Consider the following 15315-nt stretch of genomic DNA (forward strand, 5'->3'; position numbering starts at 1 on the left):
GGAGACATAAAAGGTTAATGGTGACGGGTTGAAGTGAGACCTTATTAAAAAGTTTTGAGACTCGATTGTACTTAAAAACTTTGAACTGGACTGGGAACAACAATCTACCCCACAGGATTTGCAATAAGAAAGAAATTGTTAGTCTTGGGGTTCCCTCAAAACAGCAGAGTAATTCAGGTCAAGATAAGACAGCTTTCTCCAGAAGTGGGCAATACATTGTGATGCACTAATTCAATGGTTTTATAGACTATGCTAGAATGTTTACATTAGCTGATGTGTGCATACACACAAATGTGCGTGTGTTTCTGTCTGCATAAACAATTATCCTCTTCTGTGTGGTTTTAGATCCTCTAAAGTGTGCACTTTTTTATGCTTCATAGAACTGATTTTTTTGAGATAATGTAAGGACCAGTACTTCCAAATCCACAATAGTCTTGGAGTGTGTGTGACATTCTATACCTTGGCGGAGCGTACAGTAACCCCCATATTCCTCATTTTCATATAATCGTGATCTCACATATAAAGTATTATTTTATTTTCAATAGAAATAAATTTTTTAAATTATAATACATATAATGCATCAGGTACAAACAGCTACATGCATAATTTGCTCTGTATTTATGCTGGGATTTTTCAAATAATGCCATGGATTTAGATATCCAAACTGAAATACAACAGGAGTTAGATACCTAAGACCCTTAAGCCCCTTTGAAAACCCCAGCCTAAGTCTTTGTCTCATATTTTCTACATAACCAACCTTCCTCCCCTCCATTTGTCTTAAGGAACTTTGGCCCAGATCCACAAAGCAATGTACAAAGGTGTTGAGACACTGAGCTCCCTTATAGCCTGGAGCCCCCCTTGGGCTATGGGATATTCAGATATGGGTCTTCCTCAATCTCTCCTGTCAGAGTGGCTCCACTTTAATTAAATAATTGAATAATTACTTATTAATTGGGCCACGGAAAGAGCAAGAAGACTTTATAGCCCAGTGGTTAGAGCACTCAACTGAGAAGTGGCTGATCCCTCTTCAATCCCTTTCCCTCAGCAGGCATAGCGGGAACTGCAACAGGGGTTCTCCCACATGCTAGGTGAGTGCCCGAAACCCCGGGCTAAAGGATATGAGGGAGAATATAGGTGCCCGAGGCCTAGATAAAAGCAGCAGTGCACATGCACAAAGGCAGGAAGATAGGTGCAAAAATGTTGGCGCTGAGTGAGTTTAGGCACCTACTGGGTGAGGCACTCATCAGATGTCATTTTGTGGATTTTGGTAATGCCTAAAAATGGGATGCAGGTTCCTAAATCTGGAATTAGGCACCTCAGCTCCTCTATGTATCCAAGCCTCTGAGTCTGGATTTCATCCTGTTCATCCATCTATCTGACAGGTTTCTCAGCCCATTTCTAAAAGCCACCAGCCAGCTGTGTGCTGCAACAGAAGCCTGCCCTTGTCCCTTGCCATCACCACCCCTTTTCTAAAACTCAAAATGAAAGAGAAGCAACAACAGAAGCCAGATGAGAATGAATCATAACCTGGGTACCTGCCAGACTGTAAGGTCAGAGATCACAGGCCAGACTTGTTTAGCTATGATTGTTTCCCTTTTCAGTGTACTTTAAAAATTAGCATGGATTCTCTGGTCTCTTGTCAAGGCCACACACTCACTCCTAACATGCGCCAAAGCCTCCTTGACGTTTTTATTTCTCAGGCTGTAGATGATGGGGTTGACTAGAGGAGTCAGAACTGTGTAGAAGACGGAGAAGACTTTGTTCAGGTCTCTCAGAGTGGGGGTTTTTGGAGACAGGTACACAATATTCAGGGTCCCATAGAAAATGGTCACCACAATGAGGTGGGAGGAGCAGGTGGAAAATGCTTTTTGCCTCCCAGTGGTAGATGGAATTCTCAGGATCGTGATGATGATGCAAACGTAGGAGATGAGAGTTAATAGAAATGGGGGCAGGGTGAATATGGAGGCCAGGACTAAAGTAACAAGTTCAATCGGGCGGGTGTCACTGCAGGAGAGTTTAATTACTGGGGTGAAATCACAAAAGAAATGGTCAATTTCACTGGGGCCGCAGAAGATTAAACATGACATCAGAGATGTTACTATAGCACTAGCCACCATCCCATTGATCCAAGACCCTGCTGCTAGCTGGAGGCAGAATTTGCCATTCATATGAGTTGCATATTGCAGTGGTTTGCATATCGCTACATATCTATCATAAGACATGACAGACAAGAGACAACACTCAGATCCTGCTAGCCAGGTAAAGAAATAATATTGCAAGAAACAGCCATTTACTGAAATGACATATTCATTTGTCAGGAAACTGGCCATCATCCTAGGCAGGATGGTGGAAGTGTAGCAGGTGTCTAAGCAGGACAAGTTCCCCAGGAAGAAGTACATGGGGGTGTGAAGGTGCTGATCAGCCACAACTAGCACAATGATGAGGATGTTTCCAGCCACAGTGAGAATGTAGATCACTAGAAACAGCAGGAAGAGAAAAACACGCAGTCCAGGATGACTCCCAAATCCCAGGAGGATAAATTCTGTGATGGTTGTTTGATTTCCCTGTTCTGTTTTTGCCATGAGGTGTATCTAGGACAAGTAAATGGAAGTCTGTGACATTATTTGATGAAAATGGTCTTAAGTTTTCATGCAGCAATATAAATGTAATTCCATAAATATTACATAACGCAAGTCAGTTGGCTAAGACTAAAATGATTGGTTGGAAGACTCACATTTGAGTGCCAGGGTGTCTAGAATCATGGGTTGGAATTTTTAAAGGCGTCTAAGGAAGTTAAGCATACAGCTAAGGTTGATGTGAAATGGTATTTGTGTACCTTAATTTCTGCCACTTCTTAGAAAATCCTATGTCTTCAAAATCCATGAAAAGATCCATCCATAAACCCAACAAATGACAGACATAATCATGGTATGATCTTCTCTTCTACCCCACCTCTTGACAAATGGGCGAAGAAACATCCTCTACATATAGAGTCCAGTCTTGATTTTGTCTAATATAGATCCTTGAATGATAGAAATGTAGCACTGGAAAGCACTTTGAGAGACTATATTGTGTATTTCAGACAGAGAATTTGTCTTTATTAAATTCTAGTTCCCCATGTAGATACTTGCAAACTGTAATCAAGTCACATCTTAACTTCAAAAGAGAGCATTAAAAAGAATTAGTTTTAAATTGGTATGTAATTTGTTTTTTGTTATTGCATTGACTGTTCTGTTCAACATGGGCTAAAAATCAGCTGGCAAAATGCACCTTTTATCTACCTATTTACATTATGTCTGTGTTTGTAATTACAATTGCACAGACAGAAATATTGCTCTTGTGTCCAGCCATCCCTCACAACCCAAAACATCAAAATGATGGAAATAAGTAGTCAAGGCGTAAGTCTGTAACACTGGTTACCACCTTCTCACCACCTGCAATGATATTTGTCAGTATTATATTTTAATTGAAGTTGTGAAAGTGACAAAAACCATCAGTCCCAGCAGCCACCAGGGTCTTCTTGGGGACAATTTCCACTTAATGGGAAATACAATAGAAACCTGTTTATTGGAACCTCCATTATGTGGCTCTCTATATTAACTGAACCATCAGCACACACACAGGAATATGGGAACTTAACACTTCATAGACAAATTCAAACTGAAAATAAAGTGTAATTTCAACAAATAATTAATCAATTGAACAGCTTTCCAAAGCTTGTGGTGGATTCTCCATCACTTTACAATTTTTAAATCAAGAGTGGTGATTTTTCCACAAGATATGATCTAGTTCAGACAGGAATTATTTTGTGGAAGTCCTGTGTTCTGTGAGATCAGACTCACGTAGAACTCATGAGATCACAGTGGTCCATGTGGCCTGAGAATCTCTGACTCTATAAAATATATGAAGGAAACAAAACAGTTTGAGGAGAGGCTAGATGGTTCTCTGAATAAACTAAATAAAAGGAAGAGAAGTCTGGGATCTTCAAAACCATCAGTGGCTAGAAGCCAAGATTATCAGGGATGCAACCCTATGCTCTGGGTGACCCAAAACCTCTGACTGCCAGAAGCCAGGAAGCTATAATTGCCAGGTTCTCTTCACTCCCTCTGACGTTCAGGTACTGGTCAATGGTGGAAGACAAGATACTGACCTACATAGACCATTGGCAAACCCAATATGGCTATACTTATGTTCTTATGATCTATGATAGGAGATACCATGACTGCGGGTGTTAGAATCATAGAATAATAGAATATTAGGGTTGGAAGAGACCTAAGGAGGTCGTCTAGTCCAATCCCCTACTCATAGCAGGACCAACACCAAGTAAAACATCCCAGCCAGGGCTTTGTCAAGCGGGGCCTTAAAAACCTGTAAGGATAGAGATTCCACAACCTCCCAAGGTAAACTATTCCAGTGCTTCACCACCCTCCTAGTGAAACAGTGTTTCTTAATATCTAACCTAGATGTCCCCCATTGCAACTTGAGACCATTGCTTCTGTTCTGTCATCTGCCACTACTGAGAATAGCCGAGCTCCATCATTTTTGGAACCCCCCTTCAGGTAGCTGAAGGCTGCTATCAAATCCCCCCTCACTCTTCTCTTCTGCAGACTAAATAGCCCCAGTTCCCTCAGCCTCACCTTGCCAGTCATGTGCCCCAGCCCCCTAATCATTTTCATTGCCCTCCGCTGGACTCTCTCCAATTTGTCCACATCCCTTCTGTAGTGAGGGGACCAACACTGGACACAATACTCCAGGTGTGGCCTCACCAGTGCCGAATAGAGGGGTTCACAGCTCTATTCACAGCTGTAGATTCAAATCCCTCAACTCCCTGCTGTGAGCTAGGGCAGAAGGCTGTATGTAAACCTGAGGAGGGCAGTGAGATTTCTCCTGCCTGTTATAGGATGTCCTGAGGCTGGTAGTCTCAACTATGGCATCTAGAATATAAATATCCAGCTTACAATTGCACTAAAGATATCTGGGTTTGTGCTAATAATAATATTTAATTTAAAGGAAATTCACAATGTATAGTTGTTGACTCTTACTAGTTAATTGAAACTTTTAAACTGAAATATTTTAAAATGATAAAAGCGTTTTTGACAAAAGGAACATTTGTAATGGAAACTATTCATTTTTTTGTAAAAAAAAATTTTCTTGAAAAAAACACAAAATGTGGGGATATTTTTTCTCTTTTAATTAAAAAAATGCAATTTCTCGGTTCAGTTTTCAGGAAAATGTTTTTTGGAAATCAGACATGTCTACCAAAACCTAATTATTTCTAACCAAGACTTTCAAAAAGCAAGACATTTTATGGGAAATTTAGAAAAAAAATATGGGAAAGGAGAATTGAAATATCCTGTGAAAAAATAGTTGACATTTTCCAGTTGGCTTATTATTGACCAACCACAGCAAAATATAAACTGCCCTTACAGTAGGAAAACCTTGCATGGAAAAGGTAAATAAATGCATCTTTGTTTTCCCACATGGTTAATCTGTGGGCTTGTGTACACTACCGCTTAATTTGAAGGAATTTACATTGCTCAGAGGTGTGAAAAAGCCAACCTTCTGAGTAATGCAAGTTACAGAGACTTAAAGTGGTGTCCACACTGCACTATGTTGGCAGGATATGCTCTCCTGCTGATATAATTTCTGCCTCTTCTTGAGGTGGAGTAATTATGCCAATGGGAGAATGCTCTCCCGGTGGCGTGGGCATAGTATGTCTTCCCATACTCACTACAGCAGCTGCGGTGATGTAGCGCGGTTGTGTATCTAGCCTTCAATTTAATAAAAAAGCGTCTTGAAGTTTCATTTACCACCAGACTGCTATAGAATAAGTCTGACTCTTCTAGGACATATTTTCCCCATTTAAACACTAAAATAGTATGAACAATTTATATGTATCGAGTCCTTTTCATCTTCAAAGTATTTTACAATCCTAAGGCCCCAATTCCATCAGGTGCCTTAGCACATGACCAACTTTTTCTGCATATCACTTTAGTGTTGCATAGATTTATGCATATGTCTAAGTCCCATTGGCTTCAGTGGGACTTAGGTGCATGAGAGCTAAAACAGGACCAATTAATTGATTCTTTACATAACCCTATGACTTATGTAGAGGTCCAGAGTAGAAAAATCCTACATCAGGTAGGTTGAGTGGAAAAGGTTTTCTACACTGCATAATTTTATTGCAAACTAAGAGAGTGGGAAAGTGTGTTTACCTTAACACAGGTACAGAAGAAACCCAAAGCTCAACCGTGACCACTTCATCCAAAGACAAGAATACAGGTGCTGCAGTCTTCTATTCCCACCTACTTCATGGGCTTCCAATCTCTCAGTAATGAGACCTGTCTGCTCCTGTTTAGAGACTCTGATGCTGCTGCCATCCTTGGTGCGTCTTGCCTTCTTTCTCTTAGCAGACAGTGAATATCTCTCCTGTTTCATCATTTATCTTGCAGACAAGAAGTGAAATCTCCCTTGACACCTCTGCTAATGAGCATTTTCAATTATGAAGAAGAGCATGAGAATAAAGATTTATTTTATTTTTAGACAAATAGACATCAAGGGTAATAGAGTGAAACAACCTCTGGGGTAGGTCATGGGAAGAGAAGAGCTTCTGACTTCAAAGAATTGTTTTCATCACACTTACAGGATGAATATTGGGTTAGCAGTGAAGCAATATACCACCATTGGAAGCAGCAGCATTTGAAGGTCCTCTTGCTGCAGTCCTTGAGCACCAGAATCTCTCATTGACAAAAGACAATGAGGAATAATTCAGTCAAATGTTAGGAAATTCACATTGACGTTTTCAGCTTCAATCTGATCTTTGCCCTCTCACCGCATCCACATTCTGTGTACAGGACAGAGATACCCATTGCTACATAAAGGGAACTCAAATCTCTACTCTTATATATGGCTGCAATTCAGCAAATTAGGACAACTGATATGCTTAAAGTTAGGCACATGATTAAGTGCTTTGTCGAATTGGGGACATGTAAGAATTAACACAACATATAGCTTGGGTCCCACATTATTTTAAGGTTCCACTTACAAATAATTTATAAAGGCTCAATAAATATTTTAATTTATGGCCAATCAATAGTTACAGAGTCCAACAGATGAAGAAATTGCTTTTAAATATGGTTTATAACATTCAACAACATCTTGAAGACACATAACCCTCAACAACACATACTAATCAGATCTGTAACATGCTGATAACATCTATTGCTCACATACTATTTCCTTTTAAACAACTTAGAAGTGGAACCTTAATGCCAAGTAAGACCATATTAAGAGGTGATGTATTTGTCATCTCATGCCATTACCTGCACCTGCCCTTTTTGACCGCTCCTGCATATGGGATCATAGATATATATAAGAGGTTGGAGGCTGGATTCTGGCTTACGCTGAGCGGCCTTTATACCAAACTGGCTGTATAAAAGTGAGTGTAAATTACAATTACATCCACTTTCATTTTCTTGTACACTGCCAGAATACTGTAAAAGAGCCTCAGTGATTATCTAGCTATCCTCTTGCAAACCGCTCTATTGATGAAAAAATTAAATCCTTCTTGTATAAAGTTTACACAAATAAATTCACACACATTCCAAAGTTAACAAAATCTGAATATTTGCTGTGGAGATTTACCTACTTGATTTTTGATTTTATATGTTGTCTCATTTTTCTTTTTATTGGTTTATTTCATTATCATGCAGTCTGAGCATCTTGAAATGCTGCACCAATAAACCATGCTTCTCTTAGTTGTGATATTTTATTCTAAGTGTGAAGGAGTAACTGCTTGACACTGATACACTGATATTTCTAATTAGAATTTCTTTTTTTTGTCATAAATAAAACAAATATGAAAAATCTATCATTAAAACCAAATTAGCCTAATTTCATACCACAATGGATTTTTTTTCCCTGTGGACACTTTTTATGAACCAAGATACACGAAATTCACTTCACACAAGACACCTAAGAGACACCAGTATCCGCCTATGCTTGTACAGCACACCTCACCATAGTATCCCAGCATCTCACTACCATTAAAGTGTTTGTCCTCTCACCATTCCAGGCTGGTAGGGAAGTGATATTATCCCCATTTTACAGGTGGGGAACTGAGTCACTGAGAGACATGGGCCCAGAGTTTTATAGGTATTTTGGTACCTAACTAAAAAGATAGGAGCGCACTGAGATTTTTAAAAGAACCTGGGCAGGTTGGGTGCCTAAATCCTATCGAAATCAGTTGGAGTTTGGCCCATATATTACTTACAACCAGATTTTCAGAGGTATTCAGGCATCTAGTGGGAGTTTTCAAAAGCAGCTATGCACCTAACTCTGATCAATTTTAATGGGAGTTAATCTCCTAGTCATGTCTCAAAATCCCAGTAGGTGCTTATCTGTTCCTTTAGGCACCTAATGTCTTTAAAATCAGGCTCTAAGTGACAGGGACAGGTCATACCAGGAGTCTGTGACAGAGTAAATGATGGGACATGGGCATCTTCAATCCTCAATTAAAACCCTGAACACTGAAGTGCATGCTTTTTTCTGCCTGACACCAACAATTTAAGATCATTGCAGGCCTGCAACTGAGCAGGTGACATAATTTGAACCAATGATCTGAGCAGGTGACTTACATTTCCATTTTAGGAAAAGAAGGCATTCCTAGAGATTACCATGTGTTGCTATATAGCAGTGACCGTGGCCATATGTCCTTTTCACACACAGTCCTTGCCAGTGTGTCTCAACCAGGCAAGTCACTATTTAGAATTTAGAAGTCACTGATTCTTAGGGTGCAGCAGAGTGGAATGTTATTGGTCTCAGCTTTCCAGCAGCTCAATTCTTCTGTCCTTGGAGCTCTGGTGATATTAGCACCAGCAGAGAGTGCAGCCTGCTAATTTAGCAGACCTTGAAGACACTTATAGAGAAAGACCACAGGTACAGTTTGGTGACAAAGGCATTTGGCCAGGTTTATTGCCCAGAAGGTGCAGCCCTAATGATTTGTACAATTTGCACAAATACATTGAAAAATTAGTGCTCTGTGACAAGGAGCGGTTCAGTCAGCAGTGGGAATCTCTGCTGTCCCCTTGGCCACACAACGGGTTAAGACGAGGTCTCCCAACATTTATAGACTGAGTCAAACAACTGGGATGCACAGCTTAAGTACACTGTACATGTTTCATGACATCTGTTTGTTACCTTCCCTTGTTCCTTACACCTTGGACACAACATCCCTTTTTCTTGTTCTGTCACACCATCTTACCTTATTCTAGATTGGGGCATATCTATACAAGCCTTCGAAATGTATTTACATAAATATCTAATGCCTAAGACTTCTTAGGAATGCCTATATTTTAGCAATGTGAGCAGCAACTTTGCTAAGTTCTTGTGCTGGACAGTGAAATTATAAGCATCTGCTTCAATATGTGGCCTGACTTTGGTTCCCAGCCTCTGGTTCAGACCTTAGATCTTGCACCAGGCCCAGTGCTCCAGGTTCTCTCGCTACTACATAGGGAAATTCTAATATTTTGATACTTCAAAAAAGGCCATTTTGGGGGGAGAGGAGGAGGGAGGTGGACAAAATGTTTCCACAATTTTTGATTCAGAAATGTCAAAACATTTCATTGTTACCGAAAAGAAACATTTAATTTTGGTTTGTTGACTAGAACTGAAATGTTATGTCTTGAGTCACTTCAATATGAATAACATCTTCATATTGATTCATACTGTCTTATAGGAGTTATATCTCCAGTCATAGACTCATAGACTTTAGGTCAGAAGGGATCAATATGATCATCTAGTCTGACCTCCTGCACAAAGCAGGCCACAGAATCTTACCCATCCACTTCTATAACAAACTTCTAACCTATGTCTGAGTTATTGAAGTCTTCAAATTGTGGTTTGAAGACCTCAAGCTGCAGAGAATCTTCCAGCAAGTGACCCGTGCCCCATACTGCAGAGGAAGGCGAAAAACCTCCAGGGCTTCTGCCAATCTGCCCCGGAGGAAGATTCTTTCCAGACCCCAAATGTGGCGATCAGCTAAACCCTGAGCAGTCACAGAATCACAGAATGGCAGGACAGGAAGGAACCTTGAGAGGATTTCTAGTCCAGTTCCCTGCACTCAAGGCATGGCTAAGAATTATCTAGACCATCCTTTATATTGACAGAGATTTCACAATCTCCTTAGACAATTTATTCCAGTGCAATATCTCATGCCTGCCTTCTTTGCAATGAGCTGGGCTTCCTGGACAGACTGCAGGAGTGCACAAAGGGAAATGTAGTCAGGTCAAGGACCCTAGTATATAAGGGAGAATGGGCACCTGAGTTACAACTCCCATCAGACAAGTGGAATAATAGGGAAATACAGTTCATGGCTTCAAGGCCAGATGTGACCAATGTTATTATCTAGTCTGACCTCTTGTATAACACAAGACATTATTTCCCCAAATATAATTTCTCTTTGAACTGGACCATATATTTAATCACAAAATAAATCTGAGCTTGATTTTAAAATTCCACTGATGGAAAATCCAACATAACCTTTGTTAAATTGTCGGTTAGTTATTCTCACTCTTAAAATTGCATGCTTAATTTCCAGTCTGAAATTTATCTAGCTTTGTCATAAACAGATAGCTAAGGGTTAATGTTTCTTTCACCTGGAAAGAAGTAACCTGAAACACCTGACCAGAGGACCAATCAGGAAACAAGATTTTTTTCAAATCTGGGTGGAGGGAAGTTTGTGTCTGAGTTCTTTGTTCTGTGTCTTCTGCCTGTACTCTCTCGGCTATGAGAGGATTTTTCTGCCTCCTGCTTTTCTAATCTTCTGTTTCCCAGTTGTAAGTACAAAAGATAAGATAGTGATTTATATGGTTTTTATTTTGTATTTACATGTGTGTACTTGCTGGAGTGTTTTGAAGTGTGTTCTTTTTGAATAAGGCTGTTTATTCATATTTCTTTTAAGCAATTGACCCTGTATTTGTCACCTTAATACAGAGATACCATTTGTATGTATTTTTTCTTTCTTTTTATATAAAGCTTTCTTTTTAAGACCTGTTGGAGTTTTTCTTTAGTGGGGAACTCCAGGGAATTGAGTCTGTAGCTCACCAGGGAATTGGTGGGAGGAAGAAGTCAGGGGGAAAAGAAAATCTCTGTGTGTTAGATTTACTAGCCTGACTTTGCATTCCTTCTGGAAGAAGAGGGAGTGGGGGGAGAGATTGGCTCTCGGTACTTGTGTTTCCAGGACTGGAAATAGAGAGGGTGGAGTCCCTCTGTTTAGATTCACTGAGCTTGCTTCTGTGTATCTCTCCAGGAACCCAGGGAGGGAACACCTGGAAGGGAGAAGGGAAGGGAAATGGTTTATTCCCCTTTGTTGTGAGACTCAAGGAATTTGGGTCTTGGGGTCCCCAGGGAAGGTTTTTGGGGGGACCAGAGTGCCCCAAAACACTCTAATTTTTTGGGTGGTGGCAGCTTTACCAGGTCCAAGCTGGTAACTAAGCTTGGAGGTTTTCATGCTAACACCCATATTTTGGACGCTAAGGTCCAAATATGGGAATATGTTGTGACAAGCTTCAATAAAGGTTAATCTTAAACCAGTTTTATTTTGAACAGATTCACAACAAACCATTTTAGTTCACTTCCACAAAGCAAAACATTTTGATTTGCACTGAATAGCATTTTTTACCCTCCCATGATCATCCTCACTCCTAGGCTCTTACCTGGCTGGCCATCCCCCCTCTTTGGGTGCTGGTGCGAGGGAGGGGTCATAAACTAGGAGCAGAGGCCCAGTACTCACTTCCATTGACGAGGGAGAAGGGACCCCTTGTAAAACTATGAAGGGAGTTGCTGGTGCTGGGCTTTCTGCTGTCTCTTCCACCAATGTTCATCGATTGGAGTCGACCAAGGTTGCTGCAGCTGCAGAGGCGGGTAGCACTGCCTCCCTCATGGAGTCCCTCCCTGAGGGGGTTATGGAAGGTGCCCTCCTGTCGCTTTGCCATCCATGCACCCTGTAAATGCTGTAGTTGCTACTGCCCCAGCTGCTGTTGAGGAGGACCCCGTAGAGGAGGGTGGGGACTTTGATTCTATTTTCAATGAGATTGAGGCCTGGGCTTGACCCCAACCACTGAGCAGGTGGACACCCCCCTGCTAGGGGGCCTTGGTCACAGCCCTTGTAATCTGCCACTCCACAACACTCACTTTTCTCTTGCCTCAGGAGATTGCCCCTGCTTTGGCCACTGCAATGCTCCAGGACCTCGCCATCTGCCTGTACATGACTGGTAATCCAGCTGATGCCACTGTGCCTAATGAAGCAATGGCTGACGCCAAGCAGCTGGGCTCTGAGCCCGCAGGCATCCTTCCCCATGAGGCAGGGCAGCAGCCTCGCCATCCCCCAGTGCTGTAATTGTGGGTGCCTCAGTTGGTGAGGTGCCTAAGTCTAGTGCTGTGGGGCACCCCAAACCCTTGCTGCCCCTTTGACCACCATGCCGGGTCAAGAGGCATTGTGTCCCGGTAGCTCTGCCACTCAGGCTTCTGATTTTGTCCCTGTTCCCTGCCCTGACCATGTTCCCATCCTAGATTTGTGTCCTGTCCCTGTCCCTGATCCCGTCCCAGCCTCTGATCCTGTCCTTTATTCCTTCCCTCCTTCTACACTGGATCCAACCAACACTGATGCCTGCAGAGTGCTTTGCGACGGACTTCCGAAGGTCAGCACGGGTGACCGGGACCAGCTGGAGCTGCGTCTCACTCTGGCTGAGTTCTTGGAAGCCCTCGTCTCATGCCCACTGTAGAGGAGTGGTTACCCATTCCTGCCCTGCGGGGCTTGAAACAGCCCAGGAGAGGGCTGGGGCTTGGATCAAAGCCCCGGCTGATTGGGGGAAGTGGCTGCAGCTGGAGCCATGCCCCAAACAGACTAACTGGGCCTTATAAGAAAACTAGGGCAGCCAGAAGATCAGGACACTCTCTCTGCTTGTAGAGAAAGAGGGGCCTGGCTGCTAATGAGCTGAGCAGGGTATTGGGAGTGGAGCAGGGCTGGGAGAAGGCTAGAGGAGCTGGGAAGCTCTGGCCTAGGAAAGCCTCAGGCTGTGGGCCTAGCTGAGGGCCTAAGACCAGTACCGGGGCTGCAGAGGGCAGCCTAGCTATAGAGAGAGGCAGCAGGTCCAACCCAACCTTGCCTGTGATGAGTGGCATATAATGCAGTCTGCCCCAGGGAGTGGGGCTAGATGGTGACTGGCAGTAGCCTTACACTGAGGCGAGGTGGGTTTAGTGGGTAGGGGTTCCCTGGGGAGACCCAGAGTGTGGGGGTACTGCCAGGGGGGCAGCAACCCAGAGAAAGGGGCTCCGTGGTCCTGGGAGGGACACGGGGGCCAACAGGAAGGTGGATCACCAGTCTGCAAGGGGCACTCCAGAATGCTGGAAGAGCTAATTCTCATGGACGACCAGCAGGAGGTGCTACAGGGGTGAATCCATTCCCTTAAACCCACCAATAAATCTCTAGGCATGGACGGGCTGACCGTGGAGTTCTACCGCATATTCTGGGATGTCCTTGGCCCAGACCTTGCCACCATCTGGGCCAAGTCTTTGGAGAGTGGGATCCTCCCTCTTTCGCGCAGGTAAGCAGTGCTCGCCTTGCTGCCGAAGAAGAGGGACCTCTGCTATCTTCAGAATTGGCATCCCATCTCACTTTTCAGCATGGACTATAAGGTTGTGGCGAAGGCCATCTTGTGGCAGCTGTGGTCCATGCTGGCGGACGTAGTCCATCCAGACCAGATCTACACCGTCCCGGGATGTACTGTCTTTGATTATCTCTATCTGGTCCGGGATCTCTTGAAGATTGGGTGTAGGGATAGTTTGTCATTCACTCTCCTGTCCTTGGATCAGGAGAAGACATTCGACCGGATGAACCACAAGTATCTCCTGGGCACTCTGCAGGCATTCAGCTTTGTGGGGTTTCTCCAGGTGCTGTAGCCTCCGCAGAGTGTTTGGTCAGGCTCAACTGGACCCTGACTGCACCTGTCATCTTCAGGCAAGGGGTGCATCGAGGCTGCCTGCTGTTGGGTCAGCTGTACAGTCTGGCCATTGAGCCCTTCCTTCGTCTCCTTTGCAAGAGGTTGATGGGGTTGGTGCTGTGTGAGCCGGAGGTGCGGCTGGTCCTGGCAGCATATGCTGGTGACTTATTCCTCTTGGTCCAGAATTCAGACGACCTGGTGCGGGTGATGGCTTGTCCAGCTGTTTATTCAGCAGCCTCCTCCTCCCGGGTGAACTGGATCAAGAGCTCTGATCTGGTAGTCGAGGCCGGGTGGCAGGCGAGCTCTCTGCCACCTGTGCTTCAGGCCATCCGGTAGAGCATGGGTCCACTGCTCTATCTTGGCATTTACTTCTCTGCCACACATCCACCTTCGCTGGAGAACTGGCACAGTTTAGAGGGCAGGGTGACTATGCAGTTGCAGGGCTGGAGAGGACTGCTTTGGTGCCTCTCCCTCCAGGGGAGAGTGCTGGTGCTTAACCAACTAGTCCTGTCCATGGTCTGGCACTGAATCACCGCCCTGTGCCCACCCCCAGTGGTTCCTGGCCAATCTCCAGAGGCTGGTTCTGGATGGGACTGCACTGGTCTCTGAAGGGGTTGTCCATCTCCCCCTGGAAAAGGGAGGGCCGGGCCTGACCTGTATGCACACACCCTGCAGAGACTCCTTTATAATGCAGGTGGCTTGGCATGGAGCATATTTGCACACAGCTTCCTCCACCACCTGCGAGGGCTCCAATATATCCAACAGTTCTTTTTTCTACATCCAAGAGGTCATCCACGAGACCGCTCTGAGCCGCCAGTCTGCTACCAGGACTTCCTCCAGACCTGGAGGCTGGTTTCAGCAACCAGGTCCTTTGTGGCCACCAAGGGGGTAGATCCCTCTTGGAGCCCCTGCTACACAATCCCCAAGCTTCATTATCCCCCCTCGTGTCCCATCCTGATACCAAGTGGTGGGAATTTTTACTAGCAGTGGAAGGTGGGAAACCCCAGTCAGCCAGTTTATATTCCATCTCAGTCTTGTGGCCTGCTGGGGATATCAGCTGGTGGTTCCTCCATGGGGCCATGAGCACAGGGGTGTACTTGGTGCAGGTTACCTCTGTTCCTGAAGCCTGTCCCTTTCTGGCATGAGGAAGACGCTGGCGCACACTTATCTTCAGGTTCTGGCTGGACTTCTCCCTGCACACCCAAGGTGGCCATTTGTAACACTGGGGGGGGGCTGGAACGGTGGGGTTGTTATTCATTCTTTTATCCATTCACGTATCCGGGCAGAGTTCCTCTGGGCAGTGTACACTGGCTCT

At 44.0% G+C, this 15315-nt stretch overlaps 1 pseudogene; it reads right to left on the reverse strand.

Moving 5' to 3' along the window:
- Positions 1-1607: 1607 nt before the first annotated feature.
- Positions 1608-13752, reverse strand: LOC127030863 (olfactory receptor 10A7-like; annotated as a pseudogene).
- Between the last annotated feature and the right edge of the window lie 1563 nt (positions 13753-15315).

The sequence above is a fragment of the Gopherus flavomarginatus genome, chromosome 11 (genome assembly GCF_025201925.1).
Source record: "Gopherus flavomarginatus isolate rGopFla2 chromosome 11, rGopFla2.mat.asm, whole genome shotgun sequence".
NCBI classification, from domain to species: Eukaryota; Metazoa; Chordata; order Testudines; family Testudinidae; genus Gopherus; species Gopherus flavomarginatus.